The 18474-nt window shown below is 40.8% G+C and overlaps 2 long non-coding RNA genes across 4 annotated transcripts in view; one reads left to right on the forward strand and one right to left on the reverse strand.

Annotated features, from left to right (window-relative positions):
• The window catches only part of LOC148640673 (uncharacterized), a 60847-nt gene that overhangs the window by 41323 nt on the left and 1050 nt on the right, over positions 1-18474 (reverse strand). Inside the window, exons 2-9 of the long non-coding RNA XR_015930429.1 lie at positions 17446-17522; positions 16882-17043; positions 15206-15393; positions 10845-10963; positions 10376-10431; positions 9812-9901; positions 9510-9563; positions 8982-9035 (exon numbers count right to left, since the gene is read on the reverse strand). This is a non-coding gene — a long non-coding RNA (uncharacterized LOC148640673). The remainder of the gene's footprint in view (positions 1-8981; positions 9036-9509; positions 9564-9811; positions 9902-10375; positions 10432-10844; positions 10964-15205; positions 15394-16881; positions 17044-17445; positions 17523-18474) is intronic.
• LOC148640680 (uncharacterized) lies at positions 12891-15375 on the forward strand. Of its 3 annotated transcripts, none has more exons than XR_015930435.1 (4): positions 12891-13154; positions 13301-13394; positions 13821-13913; positions 14486-14755. It is a non-coding gene; the product is annotated as an uncharacterized LOC148640680 (long non-coding RNA). The 3 variants fall into 3 exon arrangements; XR_015930433.1 differs by lacking the exon at positions 14486-14755 and adding an exon at positions 15246-15375 and having other exon boundaries at positions 12893-13154; XR_015930434.1 differs by lacking the exon at positions 14486-14755 and adding an exon at positions 15246-15375 and having other exon boundaries at positions 12893-13154; positions 13824-13913.

Genomic DNA, 18474 nt, shown 5'->3' on the forward strand with positions numbered 1-18474 from the left:
ACCCCGCGGGTCTCCTCGTAGATCAGCCCGGAGATCCGCTTCACTCCCCCACGGCGAGCCAGGCGGCGGATGGCGGGCTTGGTGATTCCCTGGATGTTGTCGCGGAGAACCTTGCGGTGACGCTTAGCGCCTCCTTTCCCGAGTCCCTTTCCGCCTTTGCCTCTACCAGACATCTTCAAGTTATCAGCTAGTGATACAACACACACTGCTGGGCTGCAGCCGCGGCGCTTCTCTTTTCAAGCCTGAGAGCGGACCTGCTTGAGACAGGAGGCGCGCTGACACACGAGCCCGCCTCCTCTCCGACCGCAGCAGCAGCCCAGACTGCACAGGAACCTCTTCCCTGCCGGAGAGCTCTCCACCACAGCAGCGCTGCACAAAGAAATGAATAAAATGTTTAAACCTCCGTTTATACTCCCAATATTTAGCGAGGATCGTGTCCTGTCCGAAGACACTAAACTAAAAACACTAATAACAGCAGAATTCAGAATTTAAACACCATTTAAACATAAAGTATTCGTTGTAAGGGTTTTTTTAACCATTTTACCACGAATAGACGAACATAACCACCTAAAATACTCTAGAAAACAATGAAAAAAACTGAATTCTAGAAGAGCTATTTTCAGTTTGGACGAATGCTTAAATGTGCGGGCAAATTTCACGAAATGTTGATAAAGAAAATTAAGATAGACAGAAAAGCGACGTTTTCATTCTGCCAATACAGCAGTGTCTTTAGTGCTACAATAGAGCTTTTCCTCGATGTAAAAGAAATTCTCACGCTGTTTGTGGAACACAAGTTTAAAAAAGGAGAGAAGCGTTGGAAAAGAGAGACAATAAAAATGCTATTTAGCGCCTAACGAAAATAAGTGTTTACTGCTTTCTCCTGTGAGGTTTAGACTACATAACTACATTAATTAAATCTTATTTACATTAAAATAAATTAAACATAAAATTAATCACAAAAAGACGCGGAACAAACTCACTCAGCTCCCTCCTCTCTCGCAGACCCTGGCGGACAGGTGAGCAGGGCGTGGCCTGCGAGGGATGTCATTCAAGTGGGCGTGGTTACCGGCTGACTGGGCAGGTGGCTTTTTTTTGTCTCTTCTTTTTTCCTACTTCCGAAAACCTGTGGAAGAAATCAAGCGTGTTTTCAAAAGCAACCATGAATTACACGTTTCAAAATCTTTTTTTTCCCCATGTCCATTAAGGTAATCACAGCTGGTGCATTTAATACTTATTAGTATTTGAGGGCCACAGGAATATGAATTAAAGAATTTACTAGAGAAACGTCTGCACACTTCAAAAAGGAGCGCACACGAGAAATAGGGAACAGACACTAAAAAAAGAGAACGCACACTGGATATCGACAAACATGAAACTCTCTAGGAAAAGAGAACGCCCACTCGAAAAAGGGGTTCACTCTAGAAGAGTGTCAGCACACACTGCAAGAAGACGGGCACTCTAGAAACCAGAATGCACCCAAGAAGAGCTGGCACATGCTAGAAAAGGCAAACACTCTAGAAAAAAAAAGCACATACCAGAGAAAGGGTACGCACACTAGAGTGCAGACTATACAATGGAGTTCAATCTGGAAAAAGGGAACGCGCACTAGGAGAAGAGAACACACTAGAAGAGAACAAGCACTAGAAAAGGGGAGTGCACAGACTCACTTAACGTAGTGCACACTATAAGAATGGAAGTGCATACTCAAAAAAAGGAACACACTCTCCGACAAAGATGGCACACTAAACAAAGCAGCATTCCCGAGAAAAGGGAACACACTGGGAAAAGATAGCGCACAGTAGAAAAAGGGAGTGCACAATAGCAATGGGAGTGCGCTAAAAACAAATCGCATACGCACTAGAGAAAGGAGCACACAATTGAATAAAGAGCACACACTAGATGAAGCAAACACACTTGAAAAAGGAACACAGTCTATAAAAAGGGAATGCACACTAGAAAAAGTAACGTACACAAGAAAAAGGAGTGCTCAGTAAACAAAGAGAGTGCACACTAGAACAAAAGAACTCACTAGAAAAAGGAGCACAAAACTGAAAAAGGAGTGCACAGTAAAAAAAGGAACGCACACTAAAAATTGTGAGTGCACACTAGAAAAAGGACATGCACATGAGGAAAAGGACCACACACTGGAAAAAGAAAATACACGCTATAAAAGAGTGCGCACTAGAAAGGAACATACATTTGAAAAGGGAACACACACCAGAAAAAGAAGCGCACACTGTAATGATCGTACCCATGTGGTGTCTTTCGTCTAGCAGTGGCAAAGGAAAACTGTCACATTCTCACAAGGGCTCAAGGTTTTCCAGGGCTTGCTGAATACGCCAGATCTCTTTCAGGTGATCTGTATTTAATTACAACGATTCCGTTCATTACTCCATTTCTCATTTACTCTATTTAAAGCCTTAGCCCTGCTTCAATGGTGCTCCATCACTGTCCTTTTTACCCCCTTCACTTCTCACCTCTGCACTTTTTTCTCCATTCATGTTGTTATTCTGACCATGTGCTGTTTGCTAGCTAGATCTGTTGGTGGAGCACGAGACTCATAATCTCAGGGTAGTGGGATCGTGTCCCACGTCGGGCGCCAGGTCCTCCGTGTTGGATGTAGGGCACAAGGCTAACCACCCTGTTCCCTAAAAAAACAAATGTTACGGAAACACCCACGGGATGTTTCTGCCCTACAGGCCAGCAGTGGCATATAGGGCAAACATCCTTCTGTCCTGTTGGCTCCCCTGTCCTTTTTACCTTGTTCTTGTCTTGCCCTGTTCTCCAGTTCCCCAGGCAGGTGTCACGGATGTCAGAAGGGCAAGCCGTGGAATGGCCAGGAGAGCAGTAGAGACCCTATGCGTAGTGGTAAAAGGGGGCAAGATGGAGGTTAGCCCAAGCTCAGGGGGTCATACGATGTCAGAATAGAAACCTATGCCCTCAGGCCACGGATGTGGGGCGACCTGGTGCTCGGCGGGTCTCAGGACATCCGTACCCTCAATGCTGAGCCAGGAGCAGAGCAGACACAGGAAGTAAATAGGCTACACCACAGGACACACCGGAAAGACATGAATAATCACAAGGAACAAGGAACAGGACAGAAGGAGAGCGCCCTCTAGGTGTACAGGGCGTGACAGCAGGGGCTTCAGCAGTCTTTCCAGGTGGTCATCTCAGCCGGGATCCCGAAGCCCGTCTGCACCTCTGCCCTCTTCCTGATGATGAACAATTCTCGGAGAATCCCCTGGATTTCTTGAATCTGTGCTGTGTCCTTGTTCTCATTCTTCATTCCCGTGGTGCCTCACTATGGTGTTTCCCAGCTTGGAGCCTTTTTCAAACTTATAGAAGGACAAGATGAAACTAAATTCTACACGTTACCAGGGAGAGTCAGGCAGATCTCATGTTACTGCTGTTGTGGACAGTTTATTTAGTGTTTGTGGTCTTAACTGTAAAGGGCTGATGGAGTTTATGTGAACAGTGTGTGAATTAGTGGGGCTTAAGCTGTATACAATGGATTTATAAGAAAGCAGAACTGCAGTAGGAGGAGGTTAAAGTTTGTGTTTGTACAGTTTGTAGGTTGAACTCAATTAGAAGATCACACATAAGTCAACAGGTGGAGATTAATTTGCTACATATTCAGGCATAATCAACGCAGATGTGCATTAAAAAATGACAGAAGGAAATGGAAATTAAAAGCCAGTTGATGGTGTCTGAGTATTGAGAAAGCTGGGAGGAGTCTTTAACATTCAGTAACATCACCAACACTTTACTCAAAGTGTGCAGGAGTGGCCCTGAAGGATTAGGGAAGAGTAGGAAATGAAAAAATACAGTTGGACTTTTTTATTTAGAAAAGTCAGAATTGACGACTCTACTGTCATTTCAAAGAGATTATAAAAAAAAAACATTAAAAGAACTCATTTTAAAATAAGAGGTTGCCTGTGGCAAAGATTAACAACATTTCATAAAGCAATGTAGATAATGCTCCATTTTAATAAGTGCTTTGACTATTTTCCAAGAATAAATGATTTCTTTAATTTAATTTCACTCAAAATTCGCCAATTCTCTTCCAAGAATAATGGTCCTGGAGTGTGTTAATGACACTGAACAAAAAGCAAAATAAATATATCATATATTTTTCTACATTTCAGACTTTCTTCTTAATGTGGTATGTTTCTGCTTGTCTTGACCACGAAGCCCAGGACAGTCAAAGCTAAGAAAGCTGCTCCCAAGAAGAAGTGAGCGATAGACTTCTAAGAGCCACCAGCCCTCCTGGGAGAGAGTGCAGCTCTTTCCACAAAGGGTTGCGGGAGAATGGCGCAGGTACATAGCTACTTTATACAAGAATCTCTGACCATGTGGGATATTTATTTTCTAAATCTGATTAATGTTTCCTGATTGTCTCGAACAGGTGCAACATCATTCATGGAGTAAGAAGTCAGGTAAAATGTTTTGTTACATGTAGCTTTTCAATTCCATTGAAGTGTGTGACTTTTCCTCTGGTCACAGCTAAAGTTGAAGATTTATTAAGGCGTAACATAACAAATCTATCTCTAGTATCAACAACGGTGAAATCTGTGTCGATCTGAATTTTAAAGTTGCGTTGTGCTCTCGCATGTGAGTGATCTCGGTTCTTATTGGTCTTTTTTGCTTAAATACACATAAGGTATCATGTTAAAACATTGTTACTGAGCCTTTGATGATGGTCGGTGAACTATGAGGAACAGGGGTGGAGCGTCATTATTGGAGTGGACACCCATATGAAACCAAAGCCTCTTCTGCTGGTTGATAAGCCAGAAATACAACTGCTAAATACAGTAATGTGTTAAAGAAAATAGTACTTGAATTTGTGACTTAACTGAGAACAAATGTTGCATTTTATCCTTAGTTACATGAGTGTTGTACATTGTTCTCACTTTTCTTTTTTGCGGTTCCTTTGTATTTTAAGAATTACACACATACAACTACTTTGCAAGTAGATGACGAGATGTACATTACACAATGACCTTACACAAAATTATCTCTGTGAGGTGTTAAAATAATTTGAACTCTTGTTGAAGTGAAACACAACAGGTCTATTTTTTTGTGTTGCTGCTTAACTTAAGATCAAGGATACGTTTTTTTTTTGTTAAACCTATGTGTACATTATAGTAAAAGTTAAATACAGTTGGAGAAAAAAGATAAAATAACAGATACAATTGATACCAGGATGGGAATACAGAAGCTTTGTGGAGAATGTCAATTGAAAGAATTTAATAACCAAATAATGACTGGGAAAGAAAGAAAATCTCTTTTAACTAAGAAAGTGCTACAGGTCCTGTAAGGTTACTGCTCGACTGGGGCAGAGCTCAGGGTGCAGAGATCACGACTATCCAGCAGAGGGAACAGTAGAGACGTAATGTTGTTTGTAATCCTCTAAGGAAACTGCAGTGAGACGATAAGAATTAAGAGCAAGTGGGAGCTGGTCTGAAAAAAAATTGCAATTACCTTTAGATAAAAGAATAGAAGACGTTTTAGTAAGGCAGTGTGAACTGCTTTGACACAAACCAAGGGAAACGTGAAAGAATGCCATGGAAAAGTGTGTTTAAAAGTTCTTTACACAAAGGGTTGTGGGAGAAGGGCGCAGGCCACCCAGCCATTTTGTAGAAAACGACAGCCTGTCTTCTTTGCAGCAATGGCTGCATGAGATTATCAAATCAAATTGATACCGGTAATCAAAAAGGCTGCATGGATCGAATACTGTTCTCTCCTTTGAACTTGCTTCTATTTGAAATGTTCTTGTAACTTCTTCAGTGAGCATGACTAAGAAGAATACAAAGGTAGTACATTGAGTCTATAATAAACGTTTACAGACGAAAAATCATCAGACTTCCTGGTGCAGCCTTAAGGTAAATTACGTTATAGAAGAGTAAATGTCCTGCTTACAACTTTAGACCCCACAGCTCAACCAACATATTTCTAAATTCTTTCATTCATATTCCAGTGGCCCTCAAATACTAATAAGTATTAAATGCACTAGCTGTGATTACCCTGATGACCATGGAAAAAAGGATTTTGAAACGTGTAACTCAAGGGGGCTTCTGAGAACATGCTCGATTTCTTCCACAAGTTTTCAGGTGGAAGAAAAAAGCCACCTGCCCCGTCAGCCGGTAACCACGCCCACTTGAATGACATCCGTCGCAGGCCACGCCCTGCTCACCTGTCCGCCAGGGTCTGCGAGAGAGGAGGGAGCTGAGTGAGTTTGTTCCGCGTCTTTTTGTGATTAATTTTATTTTTCATTTGTTTTAATGTAAATAAGCTTTAATTAATATAGTTATGTAGTCTAAACCTCACAGCAGAAAGCAGTAAACACTTATTTTCGTTAGGCGCTAAATAGCATTTTTATTGTCTCTCTTTTCCAACGCTTCTCTCCTTTTTTAAACTTGTGTTCCTCAAACAGCGTGAGTATTTCTTTGACTTCGAAGAAAAGCTCTGTTGTAGCACTAAAGACACTGCTGTATTGGTAGAATGAAAACGTCGTTTTTCTGCCTGTTTATCTTACTTTGGTTTATCACACATTTAAGCATTCATCAAAACTAAAAATAGCTCTTCTAGAATTCAGTTTTTTCTCATTGTTTTCCAGAGTATTTTAGGTGGTTATGTTTTTCTATTCGTGGTAAAATGGTTAAAGAAACCGTTACAGCGAAAACGTCTTTGTTTAAATGGTGTTTAAATTCTAAATTCTGCTGTTATTAGTGTTTTCAGTTTAGTGTCTTCGGACAGGACACGATCCTCGCTAAATATTGGGAGTATAAACGGAGGTTTAAACATTTTATTCATTTCTTTACACTGATTTTTATTTTAAATATGTTCTGCGCTATCTCTCCCGATGAAAACGCCGTTTGCTGCTAAGGAACTTTGTTTTAAATTATCTGTTAAAGGTCGTCTAAATACATGTTCGTGTGTTCCAGTTTGGTGTCTTCGAACAGGACATGCTCGGCTCAGCTGCTGGAATTATCCATGTAAGTATAAACCTATTTATTCGTTTACGCGTTTCACATTGAAGTGCAGTATATACTGTATCTCCAGAAACTTGTTGTTGATAAACGTTATGTAACTTGTCCAAAGGAGTCAAACTAAGCCTCACTAAATTTCTCCATGGCAGAAGTTGTTAAACTGCTATCACTTTAGCCTTTTTTGGGGGGGTGCGCATAATATAGATTCATAAGAAACCGTTTTGGCTTCCAAATTACATCACAAGAATTAAAACAATGGAGCCCAAAATATTTGGATTAATTGTTCACGTGTTAACGAAGTTGTTTCAGAAAACGAATGTTAATCAAAATGGAAGTTGTAAAAAACATTTGAATGTGATAGATTCGTTCTCATCGATAAACATGTACAGTAGCTGTATTGATTGTGCCTTCGTTATTTTGCACACTTGAAAAGCAAACCTGAGTGCTTCGATATCTGTTCAACAGGAGCATTTCGCGATACAGCAGACTAAGTGCTTTATTTCAACTGTAAATCATGTAAAACTGTTTCATCTTCTGAACGTGTCAGTACATACGGAAGCTCGATCTAACTAGCTGGTATAAGTGCGAGATGCTGTTTGTAACAGAAAGCACAACTAATACTGATTTCTGTTGTTTTGCAGGAAAGGCAACGAAGTTCCCGTCTTCACTCTGGTCGCTGCCTCGACAGATCCCTCGGAGAAACAGTAACGTGCTGTATGTTTCTGTGCTTTTCCATGTGCTTGCATGCAAATGTTTTTGTACTCTGTTTATTTGTAAAAAGTCTTTAGCGTTAATGTAGCCTTGCTTTGATGCTTTGTAACTTTAAATGTGTTAATTTTCACTTCGAGTCTGTGCATCTCTCGTACCGGAATGCTTTGTTTTGTATGCAATTTTCGCTCAATAAATTGTTTATTGGATTTTGAAGTGTTTTGTTCTTTCTGTTCTCGTGCAGAGTTCAGTATCCCCTTGGTCCTGAAAACCCCCGGTGTTGGTGAGTTTTTTGGCGGAGAGACTTTACTAACAGTTTCCGAGAAGCAATGCGAAGGGCTGTTTTTTCCTTGTTGTCACTGGCCGCAAGGGGACACCCTATCGCTTTGTGACTTGGAAACTGCAGAGGCTACCCCCTTGTTAAGTCTGTCCAGATTTTCCCGCCAAAAAACTTAGTATATACCGGGGCTCTTTCAGGGCGTGGTCTCCTCCCATCAATCAAACCGAGCCCCGTCTACTCCTCTTTTTGGAGAGAGGGGCTGGGCGATTGACTGCAGCTCTAGCCAAGCCCACTCACTCCCAGCAGCAGGGGAAGGCAGGTTGGTGATGGCCTAGGTCCCTGCAGAGAGGCAGGTCTCCTGGTGTGGACTTAGAAGTCTGTCAGTTGCAAGCTGTGACTGATAGGCCGAGTCCGCCCTGGGTGCCTCCTCTCTCTCGGGCCAAAGCCACCTCCAGCCCGCCTTCCTCTCAGCTGGGAGTGAGGGGGCTTGGCTAGAGCTATCCTCCCTTCTCCTCCCCTAGGGGCTGTACCTGGGCTCCCTGCTAGGGACCCTAACCCCCCAGAGACTATCTAAAAAGGCGGGAAAATCTGGAGCGACTTAAAAAGGGGGTAGCCCCCGCAGTTTCCAAGTCACGATGCGATAGGGTGTCCCCTTGCGGCCGTGGCGCAAAGTACAAAACAACCCATCGCATCGTTTCTCAGAAACTGTTTGTGCTCTCTCCAGATTTTGCAGCCAAACACTTACAGCAGCGAGACACCAGCCCAGAGCAAACCCTTCCAACACACCTTAAAAAATAGAAGACAATTCAGAAAATGAAATCAACAGTTTTTATTGCAGAATACACAGCACAAGCAGTAGCAGCAGCCAACAGGAAACATTACAAACTTCAATACATCAAGGGAAAGATACACCACTGAATCGGTACATTACAGATCAAGCCACTGGAGTCAAAAATGAAATTCAAGGAAAAGCGCACACTATCAAGAATAACTTGCCAACGCACAAGGAGTTGCTGGAGAGGAGATCTTCGGATCTCCGAGGAGCAGGAGCCGCAGAACTGAAGGCAAAAGAAAAAAACATCGTTAACAAGATATCGGATTTGCAGAATCGATTCGCATGACTTTCTGAAGTCTATTAACTTTTTTAATCAGCTAAAATAAGAAACCAATGAGTAATTTCATGAGAAATCACAGATAAATATCAGCCCCCACTACTCCAGTATTTTGAAAATTCGTTCAGCCGCATAGAAATGCAATTCTATTTATACATTTACAGCGTGTATCATATTCGAGTTAACTCCCTGCTTTGAAAACCGTCGTTAAAAGTTTCAGTATTATCCGTCTTTACCCAATGGATTCAATAGACAAAGAATCTGCGACTTGAGAGTTTCCCATCTCTATTCAACAAAAGCACAACTTAACGAAAAGAAGCTTGGTATAAACCCGTTCTGGTGTTAAAATGCAGGGAAGCAGGTGTTGTCTTACGGAGTTACACAAATAGAAATGGTATAGCGAAAGGTAGCATTACTTACCCTGGGGGAAACAACTTTCATAACTGCAGGCGCGTTCTTGAAATCCTTTGTCACCTGGAGAAATAAAATACAACGAATCAGTCAATTCTATATTTTCACAATTGTATAATTTCGGAGCGGAAAGCTTTATTATCCGTAACGAGATCCAACAGAAACTGACTTTATAAAGCAAATGTTTGAAGCTAAACTACAGCACTGGAGACATAATTACATAAATACATTATTAAAATAATTATACGAGAGATAGTATATTACAGATCAAGCTCTGGTGTCCAAAATTAAATGTAAGGAAAAGCACACACTGTCAAGAGTAACTTGCCAACGCACAAGGAGTTGCTGGAGCGGAGCTGGAGAGGAGATTGTCGGAGCGCCGAGGAGCAGGAGCCGCATTACTGAAGGCAAAAGAGAAAACAAGTTAACAGCATACCGGATGTGCAGAATCGATGCGCTTGAAGTCTAACTTTTTAAATAAGCTGCCTGAAGAAATACGCAATCCCGCTCAAATTCACTAACAAAACAGTCCCACTATTCCAATATTTAGAAAATATGTTCGGCCACATAGAAATTCAACGCTACAAATACATTTAAGAGAAAGTACCACTTACAGCGGGTATCATTTTCGATAAAACTCCCTGCTATGAAAAGCATCCTTAATATTTGTTAGTGTTATCCATCTTTACTCAATTAATAGATAAAGATCCAGCGCCTTAGAGTTTTTATTTGTATTCAACAAAAGCACAACGAAACTAAAAAGAAGTTAGAATGTTTGTATAAACTCGTTCTGTTTTAAAATGCCGGCAACAAGTGTTGTCTTATCGAGTTACAAAAAACAGTATGGCGAGAGGTAGGAATATAACTTACAGTACCTTTGAGAAACCCTTTTTTTATAACAGGAGGCCACTTCTTTAAAGACTTTTCTCACCTGGAGAAATAAAAAACATACGAATTCGTAATTTCATCTTAATATTTTAGAAGTTCGGAGTGGAACGGGTTATAGTCCATATCCGCAATGAAGAGAACCACACAGCAATTGACTTTATAAAGGAATTTGTTTGGTGGTAAACCTTACATATCTACATACCTAGAAGTACCATATATTTAAAAATACTTCAATGAAAGATAGTATAAGAACGCTTAATTGGAGATTTTAAAACGTCCACAGCACGCCCAAACGGAGAGAACACTAATTACGGCGTCCTAAAACACAAAGTAAACTGAAATACATACAATTAAAAATATAGCAACATGCATAAACACTTGTCTATCTTTACTCGACGTGATATTTGCATTGTTTTAACTTAAAATAAGAAAATTAGAAATAAAACGCAACCGCACCTAACGCCGCAGAAACTCGTCCCGCCGCCATCTTGTCGGGCGCACCTGTGGAACAGGTGGACGGGGCGTGTCCGCTGAGGAAGGTCACTCTGGAGGCGGGCTCGGCTCCTGAAGGACAGCTGGAGATTCAGTTACAAGGGCTCAACACTGACGTTACTGAACATACATTGACATTTGTACTCACCAAAAAAATGCATAAAGCATTCAACAGCTAACGATTTTCAGACAAACTGGTACAGCGACATTCACCTACGAGTTTGTTCGTCGGGAACGTTTCTCTTGTGGCCAGTTGATCGAATCAAGAGAAACGTGCTGGAGAGAGGCCCCTGTCGCTCCTAGTTAGGACTGCACCTCTCTTTCACTGCTGATGCCACACCTGTCCTGAAGGTGTCACAGTGGTATAAGGGGCTGCTTTTTAGAATTGAGTCAACAACTAATCATTTTTAAAGGACCTAAACCACCCAATTGACCCTGTTTTGGAAGGCCCCGAAAATGGAGCCCCCCAAAACGGCCGGCGTGGTAGAGAACAGCCACTTCCACAAACTCACCCCGACAGCGCGAGAGCTACACCCGGGGATAAGATCTCACACTGACGGAGAGGCTCGGGGCTCGAGTTTAACTCACTCTGATCTCTGAGAGTCGCTCTGCTTTCTGAACTTTAGAAGTGTCCGATGGTTCAGCCCGCGGAGCCACCAGGCCGGCCATACAGCACACTGGGCATGTAACTGTCTTATTCAGTCTGAAGCCAAGTCCCAGTTCCGACACCAGACACTTCCCCCTATTTTCTCGCTTTTCAAACATTAAGTCCGCTGAGACGCCTTTATAATGCGGTTTTCTAGCCTTTTTGCGACTGGACATGACTTGTTTAACATATCGAATGACAGCGAGAAACAGAGATTCAAAGTTTGCCACAGAGTTGGAGGAGCCTTTATGTCATGTGTCAGACGTGAAGTCCGAGAGGTTAAAATGTTTTATTTTTTAAAACAAAATGTCTGAAATGACTCTAATTCTATTCAAACAATTACTATATGAGCGATATATTCATCTGAATGTTTTACACCCCAGCTGGCGTCTGGACAGAGTATCCCTTTAGATCCTTTATACACGACACGATAAGATATACTTATATTTCCATGGGCGTTTGATAAGGTTAAGAAAACAGAATTGTGATAAAGACGTTTTAATAACACGTTTTGCAATCAATGGTGCATCACATCGCTCCATATTTTTACTACGAGAGATGCTGTTATTTCATATACTATTAGATAAGAAAGTCACTGTAGTCAAGTGCAAAACGTGCAGGTGGTACAAATGTTGTCTATGAATACCAGACTCCTTGCACTGAACTAGTGGAAACAGATATTTACAAGTCTATAAAAGACTCATAAAGGTGATCTCTAAGAGACAGATGCATATTTATTTTAATGAATTTAAAAAGTCATCAAAATTCTATATAATGTTATATCAGAGGTCTGGCACTGAACTAGTGGAAGCAGTGTCGGGTATTTAGTAGTATACTACCTCGCAGTTGTGATCTCTAAGAGAGAGCTCCAATTTCATTTTGATTAATTTTAAAAAGGCATACACATTCTATACAGTGTTGTACAGCGTAGGTTATACAGTGAAATTTGTTGGGGAACCATTATCAATGAGCGATGTACAGTAATCAAAGGTGAGATTGATTATCAAATCAATCCAACAGTCAAATATCAACTATACAGTACCAACGGTATAATTCTTTTTACTTGATCCAAAATCGAAAGACAGGAAATGTGAAAAAATGTCGCAAGGTTGACACTCATTTCTCACCTCGTGACCTGGATACCCGGTGATGAATAAAGTATATTTAATTGAAAACAAATCGTAAGTGTTAAATTAAAGTTTCAATAATGTTACTTCATCCAGATAAAAGTATGGAGTGGGATCGTATTTGTCTGTGAAAGACCGTGTTGCGAAGGCGGAGACGGCTAACTCCAGGATACCGTCCGTGTTTTAGGCATGTCTACATAATTACAAGTCTAAAGCCAGGTTTGATTAATCTTGTATCAGCTTTCGATTGGTCTGCTTTAAAAACGGTTCCGGCTGCCGGAGTGCGTCTTTGCCTTTAAATAGCGGCTTTGCGCCTCGAAGAAAAACACAATTCCGGATGTTTTGCTTAATTTCGGTCAAGGTTTCTTTCTATTAAGACAGGAACAGTTTAGAACTGAAGAAGAGGAGGAATGTGAGCTCCAGAGTAATTAAGAAAAGGACCGTTGCGGACAGTTGGTTTTAGAAATGCCTTCTAGCTTTGAAAGCAAGATTGAATTGCAAGTAAACCAACGACTTTCGTATCTCTAAAAGGAACGGAATGCAACGTATCCTTTCTGTTGCCATTTAACATTGCTACCTGTAGTCTGAATGCTTGGTCAGGTTTGTTAGTCGTGTTTCGGCAGGCTTTTTTATACTCTCCTCTTCAGGTCCTCCGCTTTCCTGTCCTTTACAACCGTCCGAACGCCGAAGCGCAGAGCTCCCGTGTTGCGTGAGACTGGAGAGCTGACTGTTGAATTCAAGGTAAAATAATCCAGCTTGTCTACACTGCCTGCCCGTAGTCACAGACTGTACTTTCCATCATAAATCTGCTAATCTCCCAGCCCCTTGTTAGTAAAAACTGCTTTAGATCAAACTAGTGCTGATGAGCAACTCCAGCTTTGAGCACTACCCCTGGCAGGTCCACCTCAGAGTGGAGATGGGGGAGGAACTGAGAACTCAGAAAGGATAAGAGACTCCAATGTTAATTACAAAGTGCCTTGTGTAGGAATGTAAACATGTCAGATGCTTAATGTGCTTTCTTTTGGGGGAACATGCCCTCGGAAAAATGATCACTGTGCTTTAGGAACAAATCGGACTATCCTCTGAAAGAACATTGCACAGCATGAGCCAGTGTGGTGCTGTAACACAAACACACACCCTCACAATCTGCTTTGTTCCATATTTAAGTAGGCATGTTGAGGACAGACTCAACAAGTGAAGCATCTTCCTATACTAAGATGTGTATCTGCTGAAAGGAGGGAGCACCCAGGAACTCTTCAGGTATTTTATTATAAGCCAGTGATGGGGGGGGGGGGGAAATTTTTATCATTCAATTTCATGTGCATTAAAAGTTAATTACTTGAATCAAAAGCTCTTCCTCTAAATATATACAGTTCACTATTTTAGGACAAATATATATCCAATGTAAATCTACAGAGATTCTCCAAGAGACCTGTACAGTACCAACAAAATAAGATCAGCATAAATACCACAAGGAAGAACATGAAATTTGACTTGGAAAAAGCCATATTTCATTAGGAAAACACTTCTTAGTTTGCTTACTAACCGAGTTCTCATTTTCCTCTTTTCGTAAAAAAAAAAAAAGGTGAACTGATTCTTTGAAATACAGGAGACATAAAGAGATTTGAGGTTCAACACTTGTAACTGCAGGTGTAGAGCTATGTGTATCAGGTGATACAATGATCACTGTATCGTTTTCCTAACAATCTATTTCATACTAACATTTGTTAAAAAGAATAGGAATGTGATATTTTAGAATCCCCTGAAAGAGTAGTCCATAACTCCCTCTTAATGATGAAAGAAACTGCTGTTAAAAGTGACCTCTTATGCAGGTGAAGCAGCAGACTATTGACTGTCCAGGTGGTCCTCATGATCCTCCCAGCTCAGGGAAAGGCCTGTGACTGACAGCACTGTTGAGAATGAAGAAATACAATTATTCTTCCATCAGTAAATATGAAAGCAGATTTGACAATGTGACAAGGCTTCTTAGACGCAAAAGTGCTATATACACATTTCATGGCCATGTCAAAATGTAGTAATTGATATTGAAAATCATTCTAAGCCTAAAAATCAGTCCGACTCATGCAAGTATAGGTTAACAACCTGCCAAAATGGCCCCCTGTATTACTCAGATATTTACTGGCCTTCGCCAGTCTGGTGTTACTGTCCCAGACACGTCTATATATATATAGTATATACAGACACATGTTTAATTGCAGATACAAATATAATTCTCAGACTTCAAAATAAGTATTGACAAGTTTGCTGTAGAATGGGGTGTCAGTAGCAGGGAAGGAAAGTAAGAGTATGAATTGAAGTGAGCTGTCTGAGCCCTGTAGAACCCAGAATATTTAAAATATACCTCAGGAGTCTTTGAACTGGGGCTCTGGTATGGAAATTGTGGGGCACAGGGCAGAGTGACACCTACTTGTCCACTGTTTAAAACCGGACAGCAAATGTACAAATCACAGATCATGCTTCTTCATAACATCTGAGGAAGTCAGTAAAGCAAAGTCACTAGCGTTACATTAGACCTTAAGCTCTTTATTTACCTCTCACAGCTGCGCTGATAACGTGCTTCTCCCCCCACAGGAGCTCAGGGGTCTTCACCCACAGGAGGGACCCTCTTCACCCCCTCAGTGCAGCTCTCCTGGGGGACCTGCAGCAGCTGCTCAGCCACTGCAGACCAGAACAGACTGAGAGGGAATTAAACAGGAGATTCTGGGAGGCTAGACTGTTGCTGTAGAAACGGGAAAGTGAAAGTAATGTCTATGAAGTCCTAACCACTTTCTTCAACTTGTTTTTGTTCTGCAAGGACAAAGCACCTCCCCAGCTCTGAATACAAAAGGTTAGACTGTTCTGAATAAAAAGAAAAAAATGTCAACAATTTGCTTTCTACATTAAATCTCCTGAATTTCCTTAAACAATACAACCTTTGTTGCACCTCCAAATACCTTCCTCTGTGTTAGCTGTCCAAGTTAATCTACAAACAATAATATTGTCAAGGTATTTATATTCATTTACTGTTTCACTATCCATTCCATTCACAATTACAGAGCTCGGAGGATTGGAACAGTTCTTTCTGAAATCAATGACCATTTCTTTTGTTTTGTGTTTAAAAACAGGGAATTATCCTGACACCATTTAAAAAATATATTTTTCTCCTGTCTATGACTGTATTCACCATAATTCAAAAGTCCAAATCAACCAATTATTTGATAATTGCACAGATGTCAGAGTGGCGTACACAATCAGTGTACAATGTGAAAAGCAGTGGGGACAGCACGCACCCCTGGGGTACCCCTGTGTTGGTTGCTGATGGTGAGAGATGGCCCCGAGTTCACTTGTACATACTGTTCCCAAAAAAGGAAATTGTATATCAACTGAGTAAGTGTATGATGTACACCCATCTCCAAAATCTGCCCTACTCTGTCTCGAGAGGTCAGAGCGATTAGGAATTCCAACGTATGTGTACATATGGCAATTAACTACTCTGCTCTACTCTATTACATCAGACTGGTCAGTAATCCTCACAGTCATCTTCCAATCTGTACAATCATTCCAACCTTGAAAAGCTTAAACTCTTTCATCATCCCACGCATGCACACCTTTGTCTTGAGCTTCACTATTTTTAAACTCTGTCAGTGCAATGGTAATAAGTAAACAGATCAATTAGACCTGATCATCCTGTCAGTGGTTTGATAAGAGCTTTATAGCCATTCTTAAAGTTTCCATAACAGAGATCTAATGTTCGAAAACCTCTTGTCTATTTTTTTTATATATTGATAATGAATAGGGAGAACTGACTTAAGCAACCCACCATTAAAATCTCCCCAAATTTTGGGGCATCTGGTGATATTAACTCAAGGTCTTGAATATAATGATAAAGTATTTCTGAGGTAGTTTTATAACTGGCATCAGAAGAAATATACACAAGAGTTACAAGAACCAATCCAAACTCCCATGGAAGGCAGGTCTTAAAGAAACAGATAGGAGTTCCAGATCTGGAGATCTGGTGTGTCGGTTTGAAATTCTGCCTTTAACGATCTTCAACTATCTGTATGTCTCTTGTTAATTGCTTTACCTTCTTCTTTTTTTCTACTTCTCCCTTCTTCCATTGCCCTCTCTTTGTTTTGCTATGATTTAGTTTAATACCATGTCTTTGTTTTTCCTTTGTCTTACAACAAGTTCTCTACATCTTTTTCCAAATGGGAAATCACACACTCACCTCATACAGTCAGATGCAGTCTGTGTGCAGCTTGACTGAAGTTTCTACTCTCTGTCATCTCTGGGTTCGATTTATATGGCCTGCAGGTAAGAGTGCACCTGTGTCTTGTTCCACTATGACATCATGGTGGTGCTCCATGGTGCAGTACCTCTGTTCTGCCATCTAATAGTGGTCAAAAGCCTCAGTGAAATCTATGACACTATTCCTAATATACCTCCAATTCAGTACTTTGCCTCTAGTGGCATCACAAAAATGATAAAAACAGACGTTCATAGTTCAGAACAAAGTGATGTGAAACTAACCATCAAAAGTTTACTTTCCACAAATAAACATTTTACAAGAGCATCCACACATTCTACCAGTGAAGCAGATGGACAGAGTGATAGCTAGAGAATCCAGTTCATATCCAAACCCTGCTAGAGAAGGACAGTGGTACACATGATCATGACAGAGACAGGAAAACATAAGGGAAGAACTGTTATTTTAAAAAGTGCTTTACTTTGTGCAAAAGAATCAGGATTGCAAAACACATGGTGTGTGGTGGCAGAGCAGAGATACTCCTACCTGCCTTGTGGCAGCTGTGTCTTCTAACAAGCTCAGTGTGCAGGATCTCTCTTTCCCAGAAGAAGAAGCCTTCAGGTCTGAAATAAACCACAATCCAAACACTCTCAATTACAACTGGAGCGAGTCCTCCCATAGGAGTGTTACAGATACAAGGATTCCTAAAATCTCTCACCTTGCACGATCTTGGTGCAAATCATTCTACAAGAAGGTCCAGGTCAAGCTATGCTCAAATTCCTGACATGGAAGAGTCTGGGTTTTCTTCATTTTGTGCCTTGTGTTTGCATGGTGGCTAGATCATCCCTACAGGATGTCTAATGGACTGTTCCAATTTGAAAACTTCTGCATGAATGTCAAAGCCTGCTTCAATTTTAGGCAATAGCTAACAACATTCAATTGTTTTTTGACAATTAATAATGGCACTAGGGTAAAATTGCAATCAAATTTTATTCCTTTGAAACATTTCACAGCTTATAAATGGCATACTTTTTACTGCATTTACTTGATTTATAGGTATCATTTAAAATTGTCTCATGCTTCAGTGAGCACAGTCACACTGACTGAGTCTTACACCGTTAAAGTTATATATGTACATTATGTGGCAGCCACACTCCTCGGTCACCGTAACACACAGCTCAAGGCTGTTTTAGCAGTTAAACTGAAATCGATGGGTTTGCTCTAATAGTGGTCAGAAGAAACACCACACAGGATACAAACGAGAAAGTTTTATATACATGTATACACCTACACACACAACATTTGTCAAGTGTGGATTCTGTTGTCAAAAATGATACTTATAATACTTATGAGCTCTGCTCTAACACATTCATAGTCATAATAATGCTAAGAGTATTTATGAAGACATAAAATGATTCAGAGGGTAGAAGGTTTTCTTCTTTTTAATTTAAACAAAACGTGTCTCTCTCTAATCCTACAGGTTCCTTACTCTCCAGAACTTCAAGCACATCCTCTTTCATAAAGAACTGTGTGAACATTGTCATCTAGTGTTGTCACTGACAACCTAGAAAACAA

Source organism: Lepisosteus platostomus, chromosome 25, assembly GCF_059453375.1.
Source record: "Lepisosteus platostomus isolate fLepPlt1 chromosome 25, fLepPlt1.hap1, whole genome shotgun sequence".
Lineage (NCBI taxonomy): Eukaryota > Metazoa > Chordata > Actinopteri > Semionotiformes > Lepisosteidae > Lepisosteus > Lepisosteus platostomus.